We start from the raw sequence: 23,345 nt of genomic DNA on the forward strand, positions 1-23,345 counted from the left end.
CAGAATATTTTGAAATACAGGTGGATTGAGATACACATTCTTGTCATGTTTAGATACGTCTGTTTGTACTTATGCTTTCTTTGAATTTTATTAAACATTGAATTGATTTTATCAAGCATAAAAATATATTCTCTCTTAAGATTTAATTGCTATTTACTAGTGATATTTGAGATTTGCTTTTTTTAAAATAATGCAAGTCAGTCTGTGGTTTGACACAGCAAAGTCCATTTCAACTTATAGCTCAGAACTATTTAAATAATATGAGAATTAGTTGATTTTAGGTATATGAAAACTTCCTTTCTAAAGACCTGTGATTCTTGTACCTTTCAACATGGTAGTTTTTGTAGATTTTTTTAAAAATTTCTTCATTATTATGGTACTATTCAGTATTCTTCTCATGCATTAATCAATGATGCTAATGTATCTTAATATAAATAATCAATTGTATTTAGTAATTAAATAAATTAGCATAGAATTATTTAAAAAAATACCTTATGATTTTACAACATTTATATTAGGAGCCATCAAGCCCTAAAATATTTTTCCTGAAGAGATCCAAAAAGGTTTTATATAAATTTTGAGTAAATGCTTATTTTTGCCTTTTTTCTACTTTATTTCATATTCACACCACAATAAGACTCTTTTAATTTAAAATATAAACCATAGAGGTTTCCTTAAATGTGGCAGGGGAGAACTGGAACTGTCAAAGACTGAGTGACAGGTGGGGTTGGGAATCAGTGAACGGTCTTGACGGACTCAAAGTTGCTGGCGGCTTGGAACTGCACCTGGTAGGACAGTGGATGGATCTTGCAACTGTAGACTTTGGACATAAACTGGTTAGTGGGCTGCTTGGGCCGGCATTCAGCATGCTCCGTGAAGAGCAATGTGAGGGAAACTGGTACCCAAGTAGGGGCCTTCCGTGTGGTGCTGCCTTGATGGTGTCTTAGGTGTGGAAACGTCCATGCACTTGGGGCAGTAGAGCTTCACCAGGGCCTCACCTGGGGTGTCAGAAAGGCTATTGGAAAGCATTGGCTTGTTCTCACAGTGCACATGGGGCAGTGGCAAACTCTCCCTACTGGTACTTTTCCAACATCTGGGTGGTGCCGTGGTTTGTGAGGGTATAGGTGGTCTCGGTGAACCCATACAGCATCTTGGCTGACTGCTTAATCAGGATTCTCTGGTTGGGGTTGTCTTCCAGCTCTTCATCAGGCTTCAGGTCCAAGATCATGTCTAGAGCTTGTCTACAGTGAGGCACCTGCTCATTGAGTTGACTGAGATTAAATTTGTCCTGGATGGAGTCTTCATCCACTTCACAGAAGAATTCATAGTCATGGAGCCCACAGAACTATAAATAACACTTCCTGATGTTTAAATCATTTTTTAAAAAATTTATCATTTATTTTTCCTTACTGATTTCCTGATGCTTCTTTGTCTCTGTAATTTTGTTTTCTTGAGTGATCATAAAAGTCTTTGAAATTTAGGGGTCTTTTTTTTCTTTTGTTTTGCAAAGCATGTCACGATTAAAATGTGTTTCTACTTATTTTAATGAATTAATAAATAAAAATGAATTAATAAATAAAAATATCATGGGAATGATATTTTTAATTTCTATGTACTTTTAAGTGTTTATTGAGCATAGTATTGGTAAAGACTAGTGACCACATCAAAAGAGTTCAGCTCAATGGATTGATTTCACATGTCAGAAGATATCTGCTTAGTCAGACTCAGATCAAAAACAGAATACCCATAACCTACCACATTCTCATCTCAGTAAAAACTGTTCCAGTTAACTGCTCTCATGACTTCTAAAACCAGAGATTAGTCCTGTCTTTTTTTGTACTTAGTATTGATAAATTATGCATTATGTACATTATAGACAATCAATTCCCATTGTGTGAATATTCCACAATTTTTATGGCTTCTCCTATGAGTGGACATTTATGTGGGTAGCTTCAGTTTGGGCTTACAAATAATGCTATAATGAATATTCTAGTGCATGCCTTTCAGTGAACTTATGAATGCACTCTTGTTGGGTTTAGGTATATATGTAAGAGTGGAGCTGATTATCTTTGGAACTGTGTATCTTCAGCTTTTGTAAATACTACAGTTTTTCGAACTGTCCTTATGCTTGAGTTTTTTTTTTTTTTTTCTGTTGGTACCTTTTTCTTTTAGTACATCTTTACTGGAGTATAATTGCTTCACAATACCATGTTAGTTTCTGTTGCACAACAACAGATTGTTGCACAATCAGCCATATGCATACACATGTCCCCATATCCCCTCCCTCTTGAGCCTCCCTCCCATCCTCCCTATCCCACCCCTCTATGTCATCACAAAGCACCTAGCCAATCTCCCTGTGCTATGCTGCTGCTTCCCACCAGCCAACTATTTTACATTTGGTAGTGTATATACATCAATGCTACTCTCACTTTGCCCCAGCTTCCCCCTCCCACCCCATGTCATCAAGTCCATTTTCTATGTCTACCTCTTTATTCCTGCCCTGCAACTAGGTTCATCAGTACCATTTTTTTTTTTTTTTAGATTCCATATATATGCGTTAGCATACGGTGACATACTTCACTCTGTATGACAGACTCTAGGTCCACCCACCTCACTACAAATAACTCAATTTCGTTTCTTTTTATGGCTGAGTAATATTCCATTGTATATATGTGCCACATCTTCTTTATCCATTCCTCTGTCAACGGACACTTAGGTTGGTTCCATGTCCTGGCTATTGTAAATAGTGCTGCAATGAACATTGGGGTGCATGTCTCTTTTTGAATTATGGTTCTCTCAGGGTATATGCCCAGTAGTGGGATTGCTAGGTCATATGGTAGTTCTAGTTTTAGTTCTTTAAGGAACTCTTCCATACTGTTTTCCATAGTGGTTGGATCAATTTACATTCCCACCAACAGTGCAAGAGGGGTCCCTTTTCTCCACACCCTCTGCAGCATTTGTTGTTTGTAGATTTTCTGATGATGCCCATTCTTACTGGTGTGAGGTGATACCTCATTGTAGTTTTGATTTGCATTTCTCTAATAATTAGTGATGTTGAGCATCTTTTCATGTGCCTCTTGGCCAACTGTATGTCTTCCTTGGTGAAATGTCTATTTAGGTCTTCTGCCCATTTCTTAACTGGATTGTTTGTTTTTTTGATATTGAGCTACATGAGCTATTTGTATATTTTGGAGATTAATCCTTTGTCTGTTGTTCTATTTGCAAATATTTTCTCCCATTCTGAGGGTTGTCTTTTTGTCTTGTTTATGGTTTCCTTTGCTGTGCAAAAGCTTTTAAGTTTAATTAAGTCCCATTTGTTTATTTTTGTTTTTATTTCTGTTACTCTAAGAGGTGGGTCAAAAAAGTTCTTCCTGTGGTTTATGTCAAAGAGTGTTTTTCCTATGTTTTCCTCCAAAAGACGAGTGTCTGGTCTTACATTTAAGTCATTAATCCATTTGGAGTTTATTTTTGTGTATGGTGTTAGGTAGTGTTCTAATTTCATTCTTTTACATGTAGTTGTCCAGTTTTCCCAACACCACTTATTGAAGCGGCTGTCTTTTCTCCATTGTATGTTCTTGCCTCCTTTGTCATAAAACAGGTGCCCATATGTGCATGGATTTATCTATGGTCATTCTATACTGTACCATTGATCTATATTTGTTTTTGTGCCAGTACCTTACTGTCTTGATTACTGTAGCTTTGTAGTATAGTTTGAAGCCAGGGAGCCTGAGTCCTCCAACTCCATTTTTTTTTCTCAAGATTGCTTTGGCTATTCGGGGTCTTTTGTGTTTCCATACAAATTGTAAGATTTTTTGTTCCAGTTCTGTGAAGAATGCCATTGGTAGATTGATAGGGATTGCACTGCATCTGTAGATTGCTTTAGGCAGTATAGTCATTTTCACAATATTGATTCTTCCAATCCAAGAACATGGTATATTTCTCCATCTGTTTTATGTCATCTTTGATTTCTTTCATCAGTGTTTTATAGTTTTCTGAGTACAAGTCTTTCTCCTCCTTAGGCAGGTTTATTCCTAGGTATTTTATTCTTTTTGCTGCAATGGTAAATGGGAGTGTTTCCTTAATTTCTCTTTCTGATTTTTCATTGTTAGTGTATAGGAATGCCACAGATTTCTGTGCATTAATTTTGTATCCTGCAACTTTACCAAATTCATTGATTAGTTCTAGTAGTTTTCTGGTGGTATCTTTAGGATTTTCTATGTATAATATCATGTCATCGGCAAATAGTGACAGTTTTAATCCTTATTTTTCCAATTTATATTCCTTTTATTTCTTATTTTTCTCTGATTGCCATGGCTAAGACTTCCAAAACTATGTTGAATACGAGTGGCGAGAGTGGACATCCTTGTCTTGTTCTTGATCCTAGTGGAAATGCTTTCAGTTTTTCACCATTGAGTATGATGCTTGCTGTGGGTTTGTCATATATGGACTTTATTATGTTGACGTAGGTTCCCTCTATGCCCACTTTCTGGAGAGTTTTTATCATAAATGGGTGTTGAATTTTGTCAAAAGCTTTTTCTGCATCTACTGAGATGATCATATGGTTTTTATTCCTTAAATTGTTAATGTGGTGTATCACATTGATTGATTTGCATATATTGAAGAATCCTTGCATCCCTGGGATAAATCCCGCTTGATCATGGTGTGTGATCCTTTTAATGTGCTGTTGGATTCTGTTTGCTAGTGTTTTGTTCAGGATTTTTGCATCTCTGTTCATCAGTGATATTGGCCTGTAGTTTTCATTTTTTGTGATATCTTTTTCTGGTTTTGGTATCAGGGTGCTGATGGCTTTGTAGAATGAATTTGGGAGTGTTTCTCCCTCGGCAATTTTTTGGAAGAGTTTGAGAAGGATCGGTGTTAGCTCTTCTCTAAATGTTTGATAGTATTCGCCTGAGAAGCCATCTGGTCCTGGACTTTTTTTGTTGGCAGATTTTTAATTACAGTTTCAATTTCATTACTTGTGATAGGTCTGTTCATATTTTCTAATTCTTCCTGGTTCAGTCTTGGAAAATTGTACCTTTCCAAGAATTTGTCCATTTCTTCATGGTTGTCCATTTTATTGGCATATGGTTGTTTGTAGTAGTCTCTTATAATCCTTTGTATTTCTGCAGTGTCAGTTGTGATTTCTCCTTTTTCATTTCTAATTTTATTGATTTGTGTCCTCTCCCTCTTTTTCTTGATGAGTCTTGCTAAGGGTTTATCAATTATGTTTATCTTCTTAAAGAACCAGCTTTTAGTTTTATTGATCTTTGCTATTGTTTTCTTCGTTTCTATTTCATTTATTTCTGCTCTGATCTTTATGATTTCTTTCCTTCCTCTGACTTTGGGTTTTCTTTGCTCTTCTTCCTTTAGTTGTCTTAAATGTAGGATTAGATTGTTTATGTGAGATTTTTCTTGTTTTTTGAGGTGAGATTGAATTGCTCTAAACTTTCCTCTTAGAACTGCTTTTGCTGTGCCCCATAGGTTTTGGGTCATCATGTTTTCATTGTCATTTGTTTTTCTGTATTTTTTATTTCTTCTTTGATTTCTTCAGTGATCTCTTGGTTATTTAGGAGTGCACTGTTTAACCTCCATGTTTTTGTGTTTTTTACAGTTTTTTTCCTGTAATTGATTTCCAATCTCATAGTGTTGTGGTCAGAAAAAATGCTTGATAAGTTTTAATTTTCTTAAATTTACCGAGGCTTGATTTGTGACCCAAGATGTGATCTATACTGGAGAATGTTCCATGAGCACTTGAGAAGAAAGTGTATTCTGCCACTTTTGGGTGGAATGTTCTATAAATATCAGATCTATGTGGTCTATTATGTCATTTAAAGTTTTGTTTCCTTATTAATTTTCTGTCTGGATGATCTGTCCATTGGTGTAAGTGAGGTGTTAAAATCCCCTACTATTATTTTGTTGCTGTTGATTTTTCCTTTCATGGTTGTTAGCATTTGCCTTATGTATTGAAGTGCTCCTATGTTGGGTGCATAAACATTTATAATTGTTATATATTCTTTTTGGATTGATCCTTTGATCATTATGTAATGTCCCTCCTTATCTCTTGTAACAGTCTTTATTTTAAAGTCTATTTTATCTGATACAAGTATTGCTACTCCAGCTTGCTTTTGATTTCCATTTGTATGGAATATCTTTTTCAATCCCTTCACTTTCAGTCTGTATGTGTCCCTAGGCCTGAATTGGGTCTCTTGTAGACAACATATATATGGGTCTTGTTTTTGTATCCATTCAGCCAGTCTGTGTCTTTTGGTTGGGGCATTTAGTTTATTTACTTTCAAGGTTATTATCGATATGTATGATCCTATTACCATTTTCTTAATTGTTTTCAGTTTGTTTTTGTGGGTCTTTTTCTTCTCTTCGTGTTTCCTGCTTAGAGAAGTTTCTTTAGCATTTGTTGTAAACTGGTTTCATGGTGCTGAATTCTCTTAGCTTCGGTTTGTCTGAAAAGCTTTTCACTTCTCCATCAAACCTGAATTAGATCCTTGCTGGGTACAGTAATCTTGGTTGTAGGTTTTTTTCTTTCATCACTTTAAGTATATCCTGCCACTCCCTTCTGGCTTGCAGAGTTTCCACTGAAAAATCAGCTGATAACCTTACGGGGATTCCTTTGTATGTTATTTTTTGTTTTTCTCTTGCTGTTTTTAATATTTTTTCTTTGCATTTAATTTTTGTTAATTTGATTGATATGTGTATTGGTGTGTTTTTCCTAGGTTTTATCCTGTATTGGGACTCTCTGGCTTCCTGGATTTGGGTGCCTCTTTCCTTTCCCATGTTAATGAAGTTTTCCACTATAATCTCTTCAAATATCTTCTCAGACCCTTACTTTTTCTCTTCTTCTTCTGGGACCCCTATAATGTGAATGTTGGTGCATTTAGTGTTGTCCCAGTGGTCTCTGAGATTGTCTTCAATTCTTTTCATTCTTTTTTCTTTATTCTTCTCCTCAGCAGTTATTTCCACCATTTTGCCTTCCAGCTCACTTATTTGTTCTTCTGCCTCCGTTATTCTTTTACTGATTCCTTCTAGTGTATTTTTTATTTCAGTTATTGTGTTGTTCATCTCTGTTTGTTTGTTCTTTAGTTCTTCAAGGTCTTTTTTAAACATTTCTTGTCTTTTCTTAATCCGTGCCTCCATTCTATTTCTGAGATTCTGGATCATCTTTACTGTCATTACTCTGAATTCTTTTTCAGGTAGATTGCCTATTTCCTTTTCATTTACTTGGTCTTGTAGGTTTTTACCTTGCTCCTTCAACTGTGACATATTTTTTTGCCATCTCATTGTTTTTTTTTTTTAATGAGTAGGGTTGTGTTCCTGTTTTACTGGTTGTTTGGCCTGAGGCTTCCAACACTGGAGTTTGTAGGCTATTGAGTAGAGCTGGTCTTTGTACTGAGATGAGGACCTCCAGGAGACCTCACTCTGATGAATATTCCCTGGGGTCTGAGGTTCTCTGTTAGTCCAGTGGTTCAGACTCGGAGCTCCCACTGCAGGAGCTTCCGCCTGACCCCGAGGTCATGAATCAAGATCCCACAAGCCACGTGGGGCAGCAAGAAAAAAAAAAAAAAAGAACAGTAACAAAGTAAAAAATAAAATTAGACTAGGAAACTAACAGATTTGTTAGAAAGAATGTAAAAATAAAAATATATATGAATCAACAACTGGAAGGTACATCAGTACCCAATAGTTAAAAAGAGGAGGAGGGAGAAGGAAAAAGAAAAAAAAAAGGTGGGGGAGGGAAGGCCTTGGCTGTGGAGAGCAGGGCCTAAGCAAGGGTGAGGTTTGGGTGGTGGGCGGGGCCAATGCTCAGGACCCACAAGGCTGGAAAAAGTCCTGGGGGCTTTGGGGGGTGCGGCTTACACTCATGGAACAGAAGGAGCCCAGGCATGCCACCCACCTCTGGTCTCAGAGGGCAGGGGACCTCACCTGGGAGCCCAGCAGGCTTCCTGGGCTCGAGTGGGCAGAGCAAATGCCCTCCTCTCCTCTCCTCTCCTGCTCCTCTGGTCTGGGGTCTGGGAGGGCCCCTCCCACCTGCCTCTCTGATCTCCCAGACCTCTCTCCTATGCCCCAAGGACCAATGTGGTAGGGGGAAAGGGGGGCCTTGGAGGGCAGGGGACCAGCCTGGGAACTCAGCAGGCTCCCTGTGCCCGAGTGAGCAGGGCAATCACCCTCTGCTCCTCTCCTGATCTCCCTGGCCTCCCTCCTATGTCCCCAGGACCCATGCGGCCTGAATGGGGCTTTGGAAGGAGGCGGAATTGGCTTGGGAACTCAGCAAGCTCCCTGGCCCAAGGGACGCCAATCCTGTCTGGGCTCCACTTCTCCTCCCCCCTCGGTCCGCCTACATCCCACTGGTTCACTCTGGGGTTCCTCCTGTCTCCTTGGGGGTCAGAGTCCCCTACCAGCAGCCGGCAGACACCCTAGTTGTGAGGAGACGCTAACTCTGCGTGTTCCAACACCACCATCTTGACTCCTCCCCTGTGCTTGAGTTTTGAGGTACATAATTTACTTTGATATTTATAAGAAATCTAAAAACTCAGCTTTTATTTTCCTATTTACACAAACTTTCAAAAATGTGTGTTTTAACTTCAAAATATTTTATCACATTTTGTTATAATTACTAGTTTTATAACATTGTGGTAAGAAAATGTGATGTAAACCCTTACAATTTATCTGTTTTCAAGTGTGTTGCAATTTATTTTAAAATGTCCAAAGTATGTTGGAAAAATAGGAGACAGAAAGTGGATAGAGTGAGAACATAGTTACATAGAAAGAACAGCCTACAGTTTAGTAGTTAAATTACCTCAATTTTCTTTTTCTATTATCTTCTTGTTATGTTGAAATGTTTTCCTTTTTCATACTATCATTGATTTCTTATTAACTTCTCTTTTACCTTCTTATCATTTTTTTCTGACACTCAATGGTTTCAGACTAATCATATCCCTAATTTAGACTGGTATATTTGTAAGTATCAATTGACATTTCTTTCATTCTTCATCACTTTTTAAATATTTTTTGTATATAATTATTTTTTTTAACATTTTTGTCAAATATTTGGGTGATTTGTTTCTCTCTGCGTATATGTAGTTATCTCATCTTTAAAACTCAGACTTTATACTTTGCTTTTGATTCAGGAATTTAACCAAAAAAAGGATTATTGCTGTGACACTTATAATCATATTAATGTTTCTTGTTGTCTTAGGGCCTCTAGTGTGGCTGTCATTTTTAGATTGTGCTTTTTCCTTTCTTAGCAGTATTTTTTAATCTCACCTAATCCCATTTTTGATTCATTATTCCTTTTTCATTCCAGCCTGTTCTTCCCATCTAATTAGTTATTGCTGTTTTATAGACATTATGTATTTTTATGTGATTATGACAACAAAAGTTTTCCTGAAATTCCTCCTAGGTCATTGAATGTTTTTTTGACACATATGTACTGGGCTCCTATTTTCCAAAAATGATTCTAGGTCTTGGGGACTGATCAACTAGCAAGACAAACTTGAGTTCTTGTACTTGAGGAACTTGAATTCTGGCAGGGGCAAGGGAGGCAATCAATAAACAATTTGGAAAATAAAAGAATAAACATAGTAGATAAAAATTCATGTTATGAAAAAAATCTAACAGACTAAGAGTTTTCATAGTACATTGAGGCAGTTGATGTGGAGTGGTCAGGTGTGGCCTCCGTGAGGAATAAAATTGAAGGAGTAAGCCAGGCGATTATGTGAGGAAAGCCATTTCCAGGCAAAGAAATATCCTGTGCAAAAGCCTTAAGTCAGGTCTAGTATAAAATACATCTTCTCATCATTGGCAAAATGTTACTTTCATTTACATTTGCACCTTTACACTGTCAAAGTATCATTATTTAGTTTAATACAGTCTTCACTCCAATGATCACAAGCAAATGTAGAAATGCATTATCTCTTCTTTGGATGAACTTAATCTGGATACTTTTTCAGAATATTTTAAGGTATATCATGAACTACAATTTGTTAATATAAAACTTAAAGAGCCAGTTAAAACATTTGAAGTTGATTTTTTTATGATTAATTTAGAACAATTTTACATGCTTCCAATTAATTTAGAGATTACCAAAAAAGGGGCATTTAAAAAGCATTTGATCTTCAGAAAACCTTTACTAAGTCATTATAAGCTCTTAAAATCACTCTCCTTTGAAAAGAAAAGCATGTGTTCTTTTGTGTAATCCATCTTAAACTTTAAAGTTTTTCATTCTGGGCAAAAGAAGTTTGCTCAATATTTTCCAAAATAAATATTTCTAGATGCACAGTAAATTAGCAAAAGACGAGAATTTGTCAGTATTGGACAAAAAACTAAATATTTGTTATAGCATTTAATTTTCCATAAGAATAATTAGAACATAGATGTTCAAAGGTTAGGCCTAAAACAGTAAAACAAGATCAAAATGCTTATAAAGTTCTTTAAGTTAAATAAATAAAATATTTTATTAGCAATTTTAAATATTCACAATTTATAATTCCATGAGTATATGTTTATATATGTGTCTTCATTGACATATTCAGTTAGTGTAAAAAATTTTGATTGGACTTTTAATGCTGAATTTCTACGGAAATATCAGCCTTAGAATGATTTAATAGAGATGTCCACAAATGTCACTCAGAAAAGAACAAGTATAATATTTCTAAACACTTCAAATATTGTGTCCGATAAATATTTTACTAACTAAGCTACCCTAAGTAGGAAACTTTGGCTGAGTTTCTGTGTACTGTATACTTTTTATATACTATATACTTCTGAGTCTTCAGTTGATAAAAATCAATGATGACTTTAATGGATTTCAAGCACAACTTTTCTGAAATTGTACTTTTCTAACTTATTTACAATTAAAGTTTGTGAGTATATTTCCCAAACTCATGCTGATGTGTCATTAGAAATGATTCTTAATCACGTAGTATAATTTCTCAAGTGAATCACATATAAATGGTTATATTATAAAATTGCTGTCCAAAGGAATATCACATAATTTCAAGGCAGGACCAATCCTTATTATCCTTTAATTTATATAAATAATTAAGTTCATATTTTGCTAATAATCAGCAACTTTGAAGGAAATTGTTGTCAGGCATTTTAGAACATTGTTTTAGACCTCTGTAGGATCAAAACATAAATGAGATAAAAAGTTCGTGTTAATTTTTCACATATACTTTGTCCTAAACATAAATGGAAGCTGTATAAAAAAGTAGATAATTGCTTATCTCAAGCACTACAGGAAAAGATGGTATGAGCATTGCAAGATCTATTTTAAAGTCAAAAGAAAGAAAACTCAAGTAGACATTAAATATAAACAGTGCTGACATAACTGTTGGTAGCTATTGGTAGCCAATAGCTGAGGAATATTTATTTTAAAGTGGAGCAACTTTTAGCAAACAACTTTGTCAGTAGAAGTAACTGCACATACACACACACAAAAATGTTAACACTCTTTGTATGCACTTTAAAACATAGTTTAACTTTCCACAGAAGAGTGAAACTGTCTATATTATGGGGAACATGTTTTAAATACAAAAAAAAAATATGTCACTTGGATGTTTCTAAATAGCAAGGAGCTTAACTCCCTTCCATGTCCAGTGATACTCTGGAATATTTCATAGGAGTAGTGTAGAGGCAAAAAGATGAGTGAATAATAGTAAAACCAAGGCAAATATATACCTTATATTTCCAAACTTTAATATTCTTAAGGAAAAGAACAATTGCTTGCTTTAAAAGTAATGGTCATAATTATTTCTTCTATGTTATGACTATTCAAAACTTTGGTGTTATAAATTAATACAGTAATATTATTACAAGAAACATCTGACTATTAATTAGTCAAGCTAAATGATACATATTGAATGAAAAGTTTTATAAGACCAAGGTTCAGTTGCTACTTAGAAATAAAGTGCTAGACATCTTTTCTCTCTCAAAAAAGAAAAAATATATATATATATAATTGCATATATATATATATATATATATACACATACACATATATGTATGCATGAATATCCTGTATAACACCAATACATTTATTTATCAATTTAGTTATGTAAAAGTTGGTTCTTTATTTTCTTTTAGCATCTTTATTGGAGTATAATTGCTTTACACTGTTGTGTTAGTTTCTGCTGTATAACAAAGTGAATAAGCTATATGTATACATATATCTCCATATCCCCTCCCTCTTGCGTCTCCCTCCCACCCTCCCTATCACACCCCTCTAGGTGGTCACAAAGCACCGAGCTTACCTCCCTGTGCTATGCAGCTGCTTCCCACTAGATATCTATTTTACATTTGGTAGTTTATATATGTCCATGCTACTCTCTCAATTCGTCCCAGCTTACCCTTCCCCCTCCCCTTGTCCTCAAGTCCATTTTCTACATAGGCATCTTTATTCCTGTCCTGCCCCTAGGTTCATCAGTACCATTTCTTTTTTTTAAGATTCCATATATATGTGTTAGGATACAGTATTTGTTTTTTCCTTTCTGACTTACTACACTCTGTATGACAGATTCTAGGTCCATCCACCTTACTACAAAACTCAATTTTATTTCTTTTTATGGCTGAGTAATATTCCATTGTATATGTGTGCCACATCTGCTTTATCCATTCATCTGTCGATGGACATTTAGGTTGGTTCCATGTCCCGCCTATTGTAAATAGTGCTGCAATGAACATTGTGGTACATGTTTCTTTTTGAATTATGGTTTTCTCAGGGTATATGCCCAGCAGTGGTATTGCTGGGTCATATGGTAACTCTATTTTTAGTTTTTAAGGAACCTCCATACTGTTCTCATAGTGGCTGTATCAATTTACATTCCCACCAATAGTGCAAGAGGCTTCTGTTTTCTCTACACCCTCTCCAGCATTTGTTGTTCGTAGATTTTTTGATGATGGTCATTCCGACTGGTGTGAGGTGATACCTCATTGTGGTTTTGATTTGCATTTCTCTACTGATTAGTGATGTTGAGCATCCTTTCATGTGTTTGTTGGCAATTTGTATATCTTCTTTGGAGAAATGTCTATTTAGGTCTTCTGCCCATTTTTGGATTGGATATTTTTTTCTTTTTTTTTGATATTGAGCTGCATGAGCTGCTTGTATATTTTAGAGACTAATCCTTTATCAGCTGCTTCATTTGCAAATATTTTCTCCCATTCTGAGGGTTGGCTTTTCATCTTGTTTATGGTCTCCTTTGCTGTGAAAAAGCTTTTAAGTTTCATTAGGTCCCATTGGTTTATTTTTGTTTTTATTTCCATTTCTCTAGAGGGTGGGTCAAAAAGGATCTTGCTGTGATTTATGTCATAGAGTGTCTTTCCTATGTTTTCCTCTAAGAGTTTTATAGTGTCTGGCCTAACATTTAGGTCTTTAATCCATTTTGAGTTTATTTTTGTGGATGGTGTTAGGAAGTGTTCTAAGTTCATTCATTTATATGTAGCTGTCCAGTTTTCCCAGCACCATTTATTGAAGAGGCTGTCTTTTTCTCCATTGTATATTCTTCCCTCCTTTATCAAAGATAAGGTGACCATGGGTGTGTGGGTTTATCTCTGGTCTTTCTATCCTTTTCCATTGACCTATTTTTTTTTGTTTTTGTGCCAGCACCATATTGTCTTGATTACTGTAGCTTTGTGTTATAGTCTGAAGTCAGGAAACCTGATTCCTCCAGCTCCATGTTTCTTTCTTTTTTTTTTTTTAATTCAAGTCTTTTCGATATTCTATTGAAGAACTCTTTTATTTATTTATTTATTTATTATTTATTTATTTATTTTTGGCTGTGTTAGGTCTTCGTTTCTGTGAGAGAGCTTTCTCTAGTTGCGGCGAACGGGGGCCACTCTTAATCGCGGTGTGTGGGCCTCTCACTATCGTGACCTCTCTTGTTATGGAGCACAGGCTCTAGACACGCAGGCTCAGTAGTTGTGGCTCACGGGCCCAGTTGCTCCGCGGCATGTGGGATCTTCCCAGACCAGGGCTCGAACCCGTGTCCCCTGCATTGGCAGGCAGATTCTCAACCACTGCACCACCAGGGAAGCCCCCGGTTTTTTTTCTCAAGAGTGCTTTCGCTATTCGGGGTCTTTTGTGTTTCTATACAAATTGTGAAATGTTTTGTTCTAGTTCTGTGAAATATGCCATTGGTAGTTTGACAGGGATTGTGTTGAATCTGTAGATTGCTTTGGGTAGTATAGTTATTTTCACAATGTTGATTCTTCCAATCGAAGAACATGGTATATCTCTCATGTGTTTGTATCGTCTTTAACTTCTTTCATCAATGTCTTATAGGTTTCTTCATACAGGTCTTTTGTCTCCTAAGATAGGTTTATTCCTAGGTATTTTATTCTTTTTGTTGAAGTGATAAATGGGAGTATTTCCTTAATTTCTCTTTCAGATTTTTCATTGTTAGTGTATAGGAATGCAAGAGATTTATGTGCATTAATTATGTATCCTGCTACTTTACCAAATTCATTGATTAGCTCTAGTAGTTTTCCAGTAGCATTTTTAGGATTCTCTATATATAGTATCATGTCATCTGCAAACAGTGACAGTTTTACTTCTTCTTTTACAATTTGGATTCCTTTTATTTCTTTGTCTTCTCTGATTGCTGTGGCTAATACTTCCAAAACTATCTTGAATAAAAGTGGTGAGAATGACAACCTTGTTTTGTTCCAGATCTAAGGGAAATGGTTTCTGTTTTTCACCATTGGGAACAATGTAGACTGTGGGTTTGTCAAATACAGCCTTTATTATGTTGAGGTTGGTTCCCTCTATGCCTACTTTATGGAGCGTTTCTATCATAAATGGGTGTTGAATATTGTTCAAAGCTTTTTCCGCATCTATTGAGATTATCATATGGTTTTTATTCTTCCAATTTGTTAATATGGTGTATCACACTGATTGATTTGCATATAGTGAAGAATCCTTGCATTCCTGGGATAAACCCCACTTGATCATGGTGTATGATCCTTTTAATGTGCTGTTGGATTCTGTTTGCTAGTATTTTGTTGAGGATTTTTGCATCTATGTTCATCAGTGATATTGGCCTGTAGTTTTCTTTTTTGGGGACATCTTTGTCTGGGTGATGGTGGTCTTGTAGAATGAGTTTGGGAGTGTTCCTCCCTCTGCTATATTTTGGAAGAGTTTGAGAAGAAGAGGTGTTAGCTTTTCTCTAAATGTTTGATAGAATTCACCGGTTAAGCCATCTGGTCCTGGGCTTTTGTTTGTTGGAAGATTTTTAATCACAGTTTCAATTTCAGTGCTTGTGATTGGTCTGTTCATATTTTCAATTTCTTCCTGGTTCAGTCTTGGAAGGTTGTGATTTTCTAAGAATTTGTCCATTTCTTCCAGGTTGTCCATTTTATTGGCATAGAGTTGCTGGTAGTAATCTCTCATGATCCTTTGTATTTCTGCAGTGTCATTTGTTACTTCTCCTTTTTCATTTCTAACTCTATTGATTTGAGCCTTCTCCCTTTTTTCTTGATGAGTCTGGCTAATGGTTTATCAATTTGTTTCTTCTCAAACAACAAGCTTTTAGTTTTATTGATCTTTGCTATTGTTTCCTTCATTTCTTTTTCATTTATTTCTGATCTGATCTTTATGATTTCTTTCCTTTTGCTAACTTTGGAGGTTTTTTGTTCTTCTTTCTCTAATGGCTTTAGGTGTAAGGTTAGGTTGTTTATTTGAGATTTTTCTTGTTTCTTGAGGTAGGATTGTATTGCTATAAACTTCCCTCTTAGAACTGCTTTTGCTGCATCCCATTGCTTTGGGTCATTGTGTTTTCATTGTCATTTGTTTCTAGGTATGTTTTGATTTCCTCTTTGATTTTTCATTGATCTCTTGGTTATTTAGTAGCATGTTTTTTAGCCTCCATGTGTTCGTATTTTTCACACTGTGTTTCTTATAATTGATAATCTAGCCTCATAGCATAGTGGTTGGAAAAGATACTTGATACAATTTCAATTTCCTTAAATTTACCAAGGCTTAATTTGTGACCCAATATATGATCTATACTGGAGAATGTTCCATGAGCATTTGAGAAGAGTGTGTATTCTGTTGTTTTTTGTTGGAATGTCCTATAAATATCAATTAAGTCCATCTTGTCTAATGTGTCATTTAAAGCTTGTGTTTCCTTATTTATTTTCATTTTGGATGATCTGTCCTTTGGTGAAAGTGGGGTGTTAAAATCCCCTACTATTATTGTGTTACTGTGGATTTCCTCTTTTATAGCTATTAGCATTTGCCTTATGTATTGAGGTGCTCCTATATTGGGTGCATAAATATTTACCATTTTTATATCTTCTTCTTGGATTGATCCCTTGATCATTATGTAGTGTCCTTTTTTGTCTCTCGTAATAGCCTTTATTTTAAAGTCAGTTTGTCTGATATGAGAATTGCTACTCCAGCTTTCTTTTGAATTCCATTTGCATAGAAAATCTTTTTCCATCCCCTCACTTTTAGTCTGTATGTGTCACTATATCTGAAGTGGGTCTCTTGTAGACAGCATATATAGGTCTGATTTTTGTATCCATTCAGCCAGTCTATGTCTTTTGGTTGGAGCATTTAATCCATTCACATTTAAGGTAAGTATCGATATGTATATTCCTATTACCATTTTCTTAATTTTTTGGGATTTGTTTTTGTAGGTCTTTTCCTTCTCTAGTATTTCCTACCTAGAGAAGTTCCTTTAGCATTTGTTTTAAAGCTGTTTTGGTGGTGCTGAATTCTCTTAGCTTTTGCTTGTCTGTAAAGGTTTTAATTTCTCTACTGAATCTGAATCATATCTTTGCTGGGTAGAGTAATCTTGGTTGTAGGTTTTTCCCTTTCATCACTTTAAATATGTCCTGGCACTCACTTCTGTCTTGCAGAGTTTCTACTGAAAGATCAGCTGTTAACCTTTTGGGGATTACCTTGTGTGTTATTTGTTATTTTTCTCTTGCTGCTTTTAATATTTTTTCTTTGTATATAATTTTTGATAGTTTGATTAATTTGTGTCTTGGCATATTTCTCCTTGGATTTATCCTGTATGGTACTCTCTGTGCTTCCTGGACTTGATTGTTTCCTTTTCCATGTTAGAGAAGTTCTCCACTCTAATCTCTTCAAATATTTTCTCAGACCCTTTCTTTTTCTCTTCCTCTTCTGGGACCCCATAATTCGAATGTTGGTGTGTTTAATATTGTCCCAGAAGTCTCTGAGCCTGTCCTCAATTCTTTTCATTCTTATTTCTTTATTCTCCTCTGTGGCAGTTATTTCCACTATTTTATTCTCCAGGTCACTTATCTGTTCTTCTGCCTCAGTTATCCTGCTATTGATTCCTTTTAGAGAATTTTTAATTTCATTTATTGTATTGTTCATCATTGTTTGTTTGCTCTTTAGTTCTTCTAGGTCCTTGTTAAATGTTTCTTGTATTTTCTCCATTCTATTTCCAAGATTTTAGATCATCTTTACTCTCATTATTCTGCATTTTTTTCAGGTAGACTGTCTATTTCCTTTTCATTTGTTTGGTCTGGTGGGTTTTTACCTTGCTCCTTCATCTGCTGCATGTTTCTCTGTCTTCTCATTTTGTTTAACTTACTGTGTTGGGGTCTCCTTTTTGCAGGCTGCAGGTTCGTAGTTCCCATTGATTTTGGTGTCTGCTCCCTGTGGGCGTGGTTAGTTCAGTTGCTTGTGTATACTTCCTAGTGGAGTGGATTGGTGCCTGTGTTTTGGTGGGTGGGGCTGGATCTTGTCTTTCTGGTGGGCAGGGCCGCATCCGGTGGTGTGTTTTGGGGTGTCTGTGAACTTAGTATGATTTTCAGGCAGCCTGTCTGCTAATGGGTGGGGTTGTGTTCCTGTCTTGCTAGTTGTTTGGCATGGGGCGTCCAGCACTGGAGCTTGCTGGCCATAGGCTGGAGCTGGGTCTTAGTGTTGAGATGGAGATCTCTGGGAGAGCTCTCACCAATTTATATTATGTGGGGCCCAGAGGTGTCTGGTCGTCCGATGTCCTGAACTTTGCTTTCCCACCTAGGAGCCTCAGGCCTGACACCCGGCCAGAACACCAAGACCCTGTCAGCCACACGGCTCAGAAGAAAAGGAAGAAAAAATAATAATAATAATAAAATATAAAAAATGTTAAAAAATCAAAATAAAAATATAAAAAATAAAAAAAAGAAGAGAGCAAGCAAACCAATAAACAAATCCACCAATGTTAACAAGCACTAAAAACTAAACTAAGATAGACATAAAAATCAGAAACAAGTCAGTCACAGACAGCAATCCCCAAGTCTACACTTGCTCCCAAAGTCCACTGCCTCAATTTTGGGAACATTTCTTGTCTATTTAGGTATTCCACAGATGCAACATTCATCAAGTTGATTGTGTGGATTTAATCCACTGCTCCTGAGGCTGCACAGAGAAATTTCCCTTTCTCTTCTTTTTTCGCACAGCTCCTGGGGTTCAGCTTTGGTTTTGGCCCTGCCTCTGCATGTAGGTCGCCCTCAGGTGACTTTTCTCCCCCTATACAGGAAGGGGTTAAAGCGGCAGCTGATTAGGGCTCTCTTGCTCTCTCAGGCCTCGGAGAGGGAGGGGTACGGTAGTCATAATTGGAATGCGGTGCAAGCCTGCGGCGGCAGAGGCCAGCATGACATTGCAACAGCCTGAGGCTCTCCATGTTTTCTCCCAGGGAATTTGTCCCTGGACCTCGGGACCCTGGCAGTGGTGTGCTGCACAAGTTCCCAGGGTGGTGGGGGTGTGTGGGTAGTGAACTGCTTGCACACAGGATTCTTGGTGGCAGAGGCAGCAGCGTTAACGTTTCATGCCCATTTCTGGGGTCTGAGCTGATAGCCAAGGCTCATGCTCATCTCTAGAGCTTGCTTAGGCAGTTCTCTGCCTTCTGTGGGTACATGGGGAAGGAATCCCCTCTCCTCGTGCACCCCAAAACAATGGTCTCTTGCCCCTTCAGAAGATTCAGACTTTTCCCCTGACTCCCTCCCAGCTAGTTGTGGCACGCTAGCCCCCTTCAGGCTGTCTTCACGCAGCCAACCCCAGTCCTCTCCCTGGGATCTGACCTCCAAAGCCCGATCCTCAGCTCCAAGCCTCCACCCACCCCAGTGGGTGAGCAGACAAGCATCTCAGGCTGGTGAGTGCTGGTTGGCACCAATCCTCTGTGTGGGAATCTCTCTGCTTTGCCCTCTGCACCCCTGTTGCTGCGCTCTCCTCCGTGGCTCCTAAGCTTCCTTCCTGCCCACCCCCACCCCCTGTCTCCGCCTGTGAAGGGGCTCCCTAGAGTGTGGAAAATTTTCCTCCTTCACAGCTCCCTCCCAGAGGTGCAAGTCCCATCCCTATTCTTTTGTCTCCGTTTTTTCTTTTTTCTTTTGCCCTACACAGGTACGTGGAGTGTTTCTTGCCTTTTGGAAAGTCTGAGGTCTTCTGCCAGCATTCAATAGGTGTTCTGTAGGAGTTGTTCCACATGTAGATGTACTTCTGAGGTATTTGTGGAAACGAAGGTGATCTCCACACCTTACACCTCCACCATCTTGAAGGTCCCCTCTAAAAGTTGGTTCTTAAAAGTCAAAAAATCTTTCATTTTCTTAATAGATAGTCCTGATGTGACCTATAGGTAGGTCCCTTTGTCACAGCTATTGTGTGGAAAGTGGGTCTTTCTAGGTCTCCACCTGTAATAAAAAGCAGCGCTCTCTTTTGTTGCTACCTGTCATGCAACAGCTTTGGGACAAATTTCTCAATGTTACATAACATGGGTTAAGAAATAAGCTTTACTGAAGAAATGAAAACTTGCATCAAGAAACGACTGCCAAGGTAAAGGAGGCTAAATCAATACCACTGTGAGATACCATTCTGTACCATTTAGGATAGCTATAATAAAAAACAAAAGAAAACAAGCAAAACACAAAAACACAGAAACAAAAACAGAAAATAACAAGTGTTGGTGAGGACGTGTAGAAATTTTAACCCTTGTGCGTTGCTGGTGAGAATGTAAAATGGTGCAGCTGCTGTAGAAAATTGTATAACTGTTCCTCAAAGTTGTAAACATAAAATTATTATATGTACAGCAATTTCACATTTGAGCATATACCCCAAAGAATTGAAAGCTGGGATTCAAAAAGATTATCAGTACACCTATGTTCATAGCAGCATCATTCACAATAGCCAAATGGTGGCATCAACCTATGTGCCCATCAACAGATAAATGAATAAACAAGGCATATATACAATGAAATATTATTCAATCTTAAAAAAAGAATGAAATTCTGACTCATGTCACAACATGGATGCACCTTGAAAACGTTATGCTCAGTGAAATAAGCCAGTTACAAAAAGATAATTATTGTATTATCCTACTTATATGAAGTACCTACAGTAGTCAAATTCATAGAGGCAGAAAGTGAAATGGAGCTTGTCAGAGGAAACAGGGAGGGGGACTGGTGAGTTATATCTAATGTTACAGAGTTTCAATTGGGGAAGATGAAAAAGTTCTGGTGTTATATATATTTTATCACAATTAAAAAAAAAAAAAAAGATGCACAGGTCTTCCTTCCCCCACTACCACAGGGAGAGATGTATGGTAAAGCTGGTGGGCCAATATGGTCAGTCTGATTTTCATTGGAAAGACCTACCCCTAGTTACTCTTTCTTTTTATAGTTCAAACTTGAAAGTTTGTCACTTTGGGATAAACAGACTGCTTGGTGTCAAGAAGTCTAGGTGCCAACCACTAACAGGAGTTATTTGGACAAGTGAGTTCCCAGCATCCAGAGATATTTTGGGGCCCAAAGGATTTTTATAGATATTCTTGTCATGAAATAAAGCCACACTTCCCATAGGAAGAGCTGAGCAAGGGAATGGGAGACCCTGGTCCCAGTGGACTCACTGTCCCTTTCTCCCAGAGTGAGCTCCTTGAGTTTCTCCAGATAATTCTACTCCTTGTATTACATGAAGAGAGGAGAATATTTCCTAAGGGACATGACATGTAGCCTAACAAAATTTTGTTTTAAAATTATAGCTTCTTGCCAAAATAATACATGAAGGTACTAACCAGCTCACTTTTCTATTCTTATTTTGTTATTACTCCTTTCTCTCTTCTCTTGATTTTAATGCCAATACAAACTCCAAATTTTCTCTATCTGATTGTTCCTGTTGGTCACTTTTCTCTTATAACCAGTTCCTAAATATAAATATGAGGAGCTTTTGTTATCCATCCTCATGTTTTTCTCTTTTTTTATGCTACAGTTATATTTATAGATTTAGATATGATAAAATCATAAAGATATGTTTACCCAAAGTGGTGATCCTAACACGTTTGTTTTATCTTTTTTTCAGACATCCCAATATAATGATATTCAGTACTAAAATGATACAAACTTACAATAGAAAGGGAACAGGAGTGGAAGAACAGTGGACAAGATAATAAAAGATATTATAGACACAAAGCTGATAGAAATATACTGGCTGAGGAAGTAGAGAATAAAAAGTTTCCTTTTAGAAGAGACATAAAGGAATTCAGATTTGGGGGCTAAATAAACTGTAATTTTATTGTCATTAAATATCAGAATTTTTTTAATGCAGCAATAAAAAAACCAAAACACTTACAGAGGGAAGAAGAGCAGACTTATCAGAAATAGGAAAATTATAAGGCAGTAGTTCTCACACTTTGGCTCTGGGACCAGGAGTATCAGCATCAATTGGGAACTTGTTAGCAATGCAGATTCTCAAGACCTACCCAGACCCATTGTTTCAAAACCTGAATCAGCAACCCAGGGTTGAACAGGCTCTCAGGTGATTCCCATTGCATGTGAGAACAATGACCACAGTGAAGTCTTTACCTAAGTAGTAGAGTCAGGGATGTTCACTAATGGAATGGTATATTTTTCAATATTTCAATTCTAGTTTACCACACAGATATGACAGGAGATAAGACTTTCATTTTAAAAAAATTGCTTTTACAGCCCTAACAGTGGATGGATTAAAAATGGAAGCTTACTAAGTCAGGGACTTTTATAGTCCAGACAAAAAATGCTAAACACAATCAAGGGCGCAATTGGGAAATCTGTATTTTACATTTACTTTTTTCATTAACCTAAAAATAGTCTCTAAAAATAGTCTATTAATTTTTAAAAATTAAGAAAAAAATTACTGCATTTTAATCTGTCTTTAAGAGGCAGACTTGAGGAGATACTTAATAAAGAAAAGTCATTTAAATCATTTATTAGGTTTTTAAAAAATATACATATGTAATAAGAGTTCTCCATCCTAAAATTTATTTTTTCCTGGCGTGAGGGCTGAGCTATGTAACTTTTGAAAATTTTAGTGGATTATGTTTAAGTTACTAATTTCTAGTACTGAATCCTCTCACTAGATCTTTTTAGAACTGTATTTAGTTTTTCATTGTTGTTGTTTCTTTTTTTTTGCATATTGCCTTTATTTTGCAGAAAATGTTTTGCTGATTGTCTTTGGCTATTTTTTTCAGAAGAAAAATATTGCCGTTGTAGGTTTAACAATACAAGAGGCAATTACATATGCTCAAAATAAACACATTCTAGTGGGCAGAACAGTGAAATTTCCATTTCAATTAAAGTCTGTTGTCCTCAACTATGAATTTATTATTTTGTCCTTAACAGCTCAACTATAAGTATGATAGCTGTCACAAAAGGGACCTGAAAACTACTCTGAAGCAACAAGGAATGCAATTGAAAGTATGCTTTTTATTTCACTAAATAAGACGAGTTGAGTTTATTAATTCTAGTGTGTCAAATCCTCTATATGCTGTATGAGGCACAAAAAAATAAGTTTCTGGATCTTAGCAAACAAAATTTTATTATGATCAAGTAATGGTGATTTAATAGTCCAACTGAGTTTTGTTTCCATACTTAAATTCATCTGTAGCATATAAACACAACATAGGACTACACTTGTGTTGCAGATGATGGGTGGGTTTGTTTTTTTGATGAACAGCAGAACATATATTACTTTTCATATTTTAAAGTGAAGTTAATAAGATTTTTTTTCTTTCTTGACCTATGAGACTGTAATTTTGTACCTAGATCAAATCAACACTGGTAGACATAAAAAAAAAATAGTGTATATTTTAAGGAGAGGCTTTGGTTTACATGGAAGGTGGTGACAGGGATATCCATGAGGTTATGAGGCCAAGGTGTGATATTGGCTGTCAGGAATATCTGTGGCCATGACATGGTTCTTATAGAGTGAGAATCCTGAGGAGAAGGGACCTGAGATTATTTGGGTAAGATAATGTTCACTGGGAAGAACTGGACTCCCAGCCCGTTAGGCAGCTATGCTGTCTGAGACCCTGGTGTGAAGGTGCCCTGCTAGCTGACCACAGGTTGGGGTATGA

At 36.6% G+C, this 23,345-nt stretch overlaps 1 pseudogene; it reads right to left on the minus strand.

Annotated features, from left to right (window-relative positions):
• Window positions 1-734: 734 nt before the first annotated feature.
• LOC133090489 (casein kinase II subunit beta-like) lies at window positions 735-23,184 on the minus strand (annotated as a pseudogene).
• Window positions 23,185-23,345: the final 161 nt, after the last annotated feature.

This window comes from Eubalaena glacialis, chromosome 4 (assembly GCF_028564815.1).
Source record: "Eubalaena glacialis isolate mEubGla1 chromosome 4, mEubGla1.1.hap2.+ XY, whole genome shotgun sequence".
NCBI classification, from domain to species: domain Eukaryota; kingdom Metazoa; phylum Chordata; class Mammalia; order Artiodactyla; family Balaenidae; genus Eubalaena; species Eubalaena glacialis.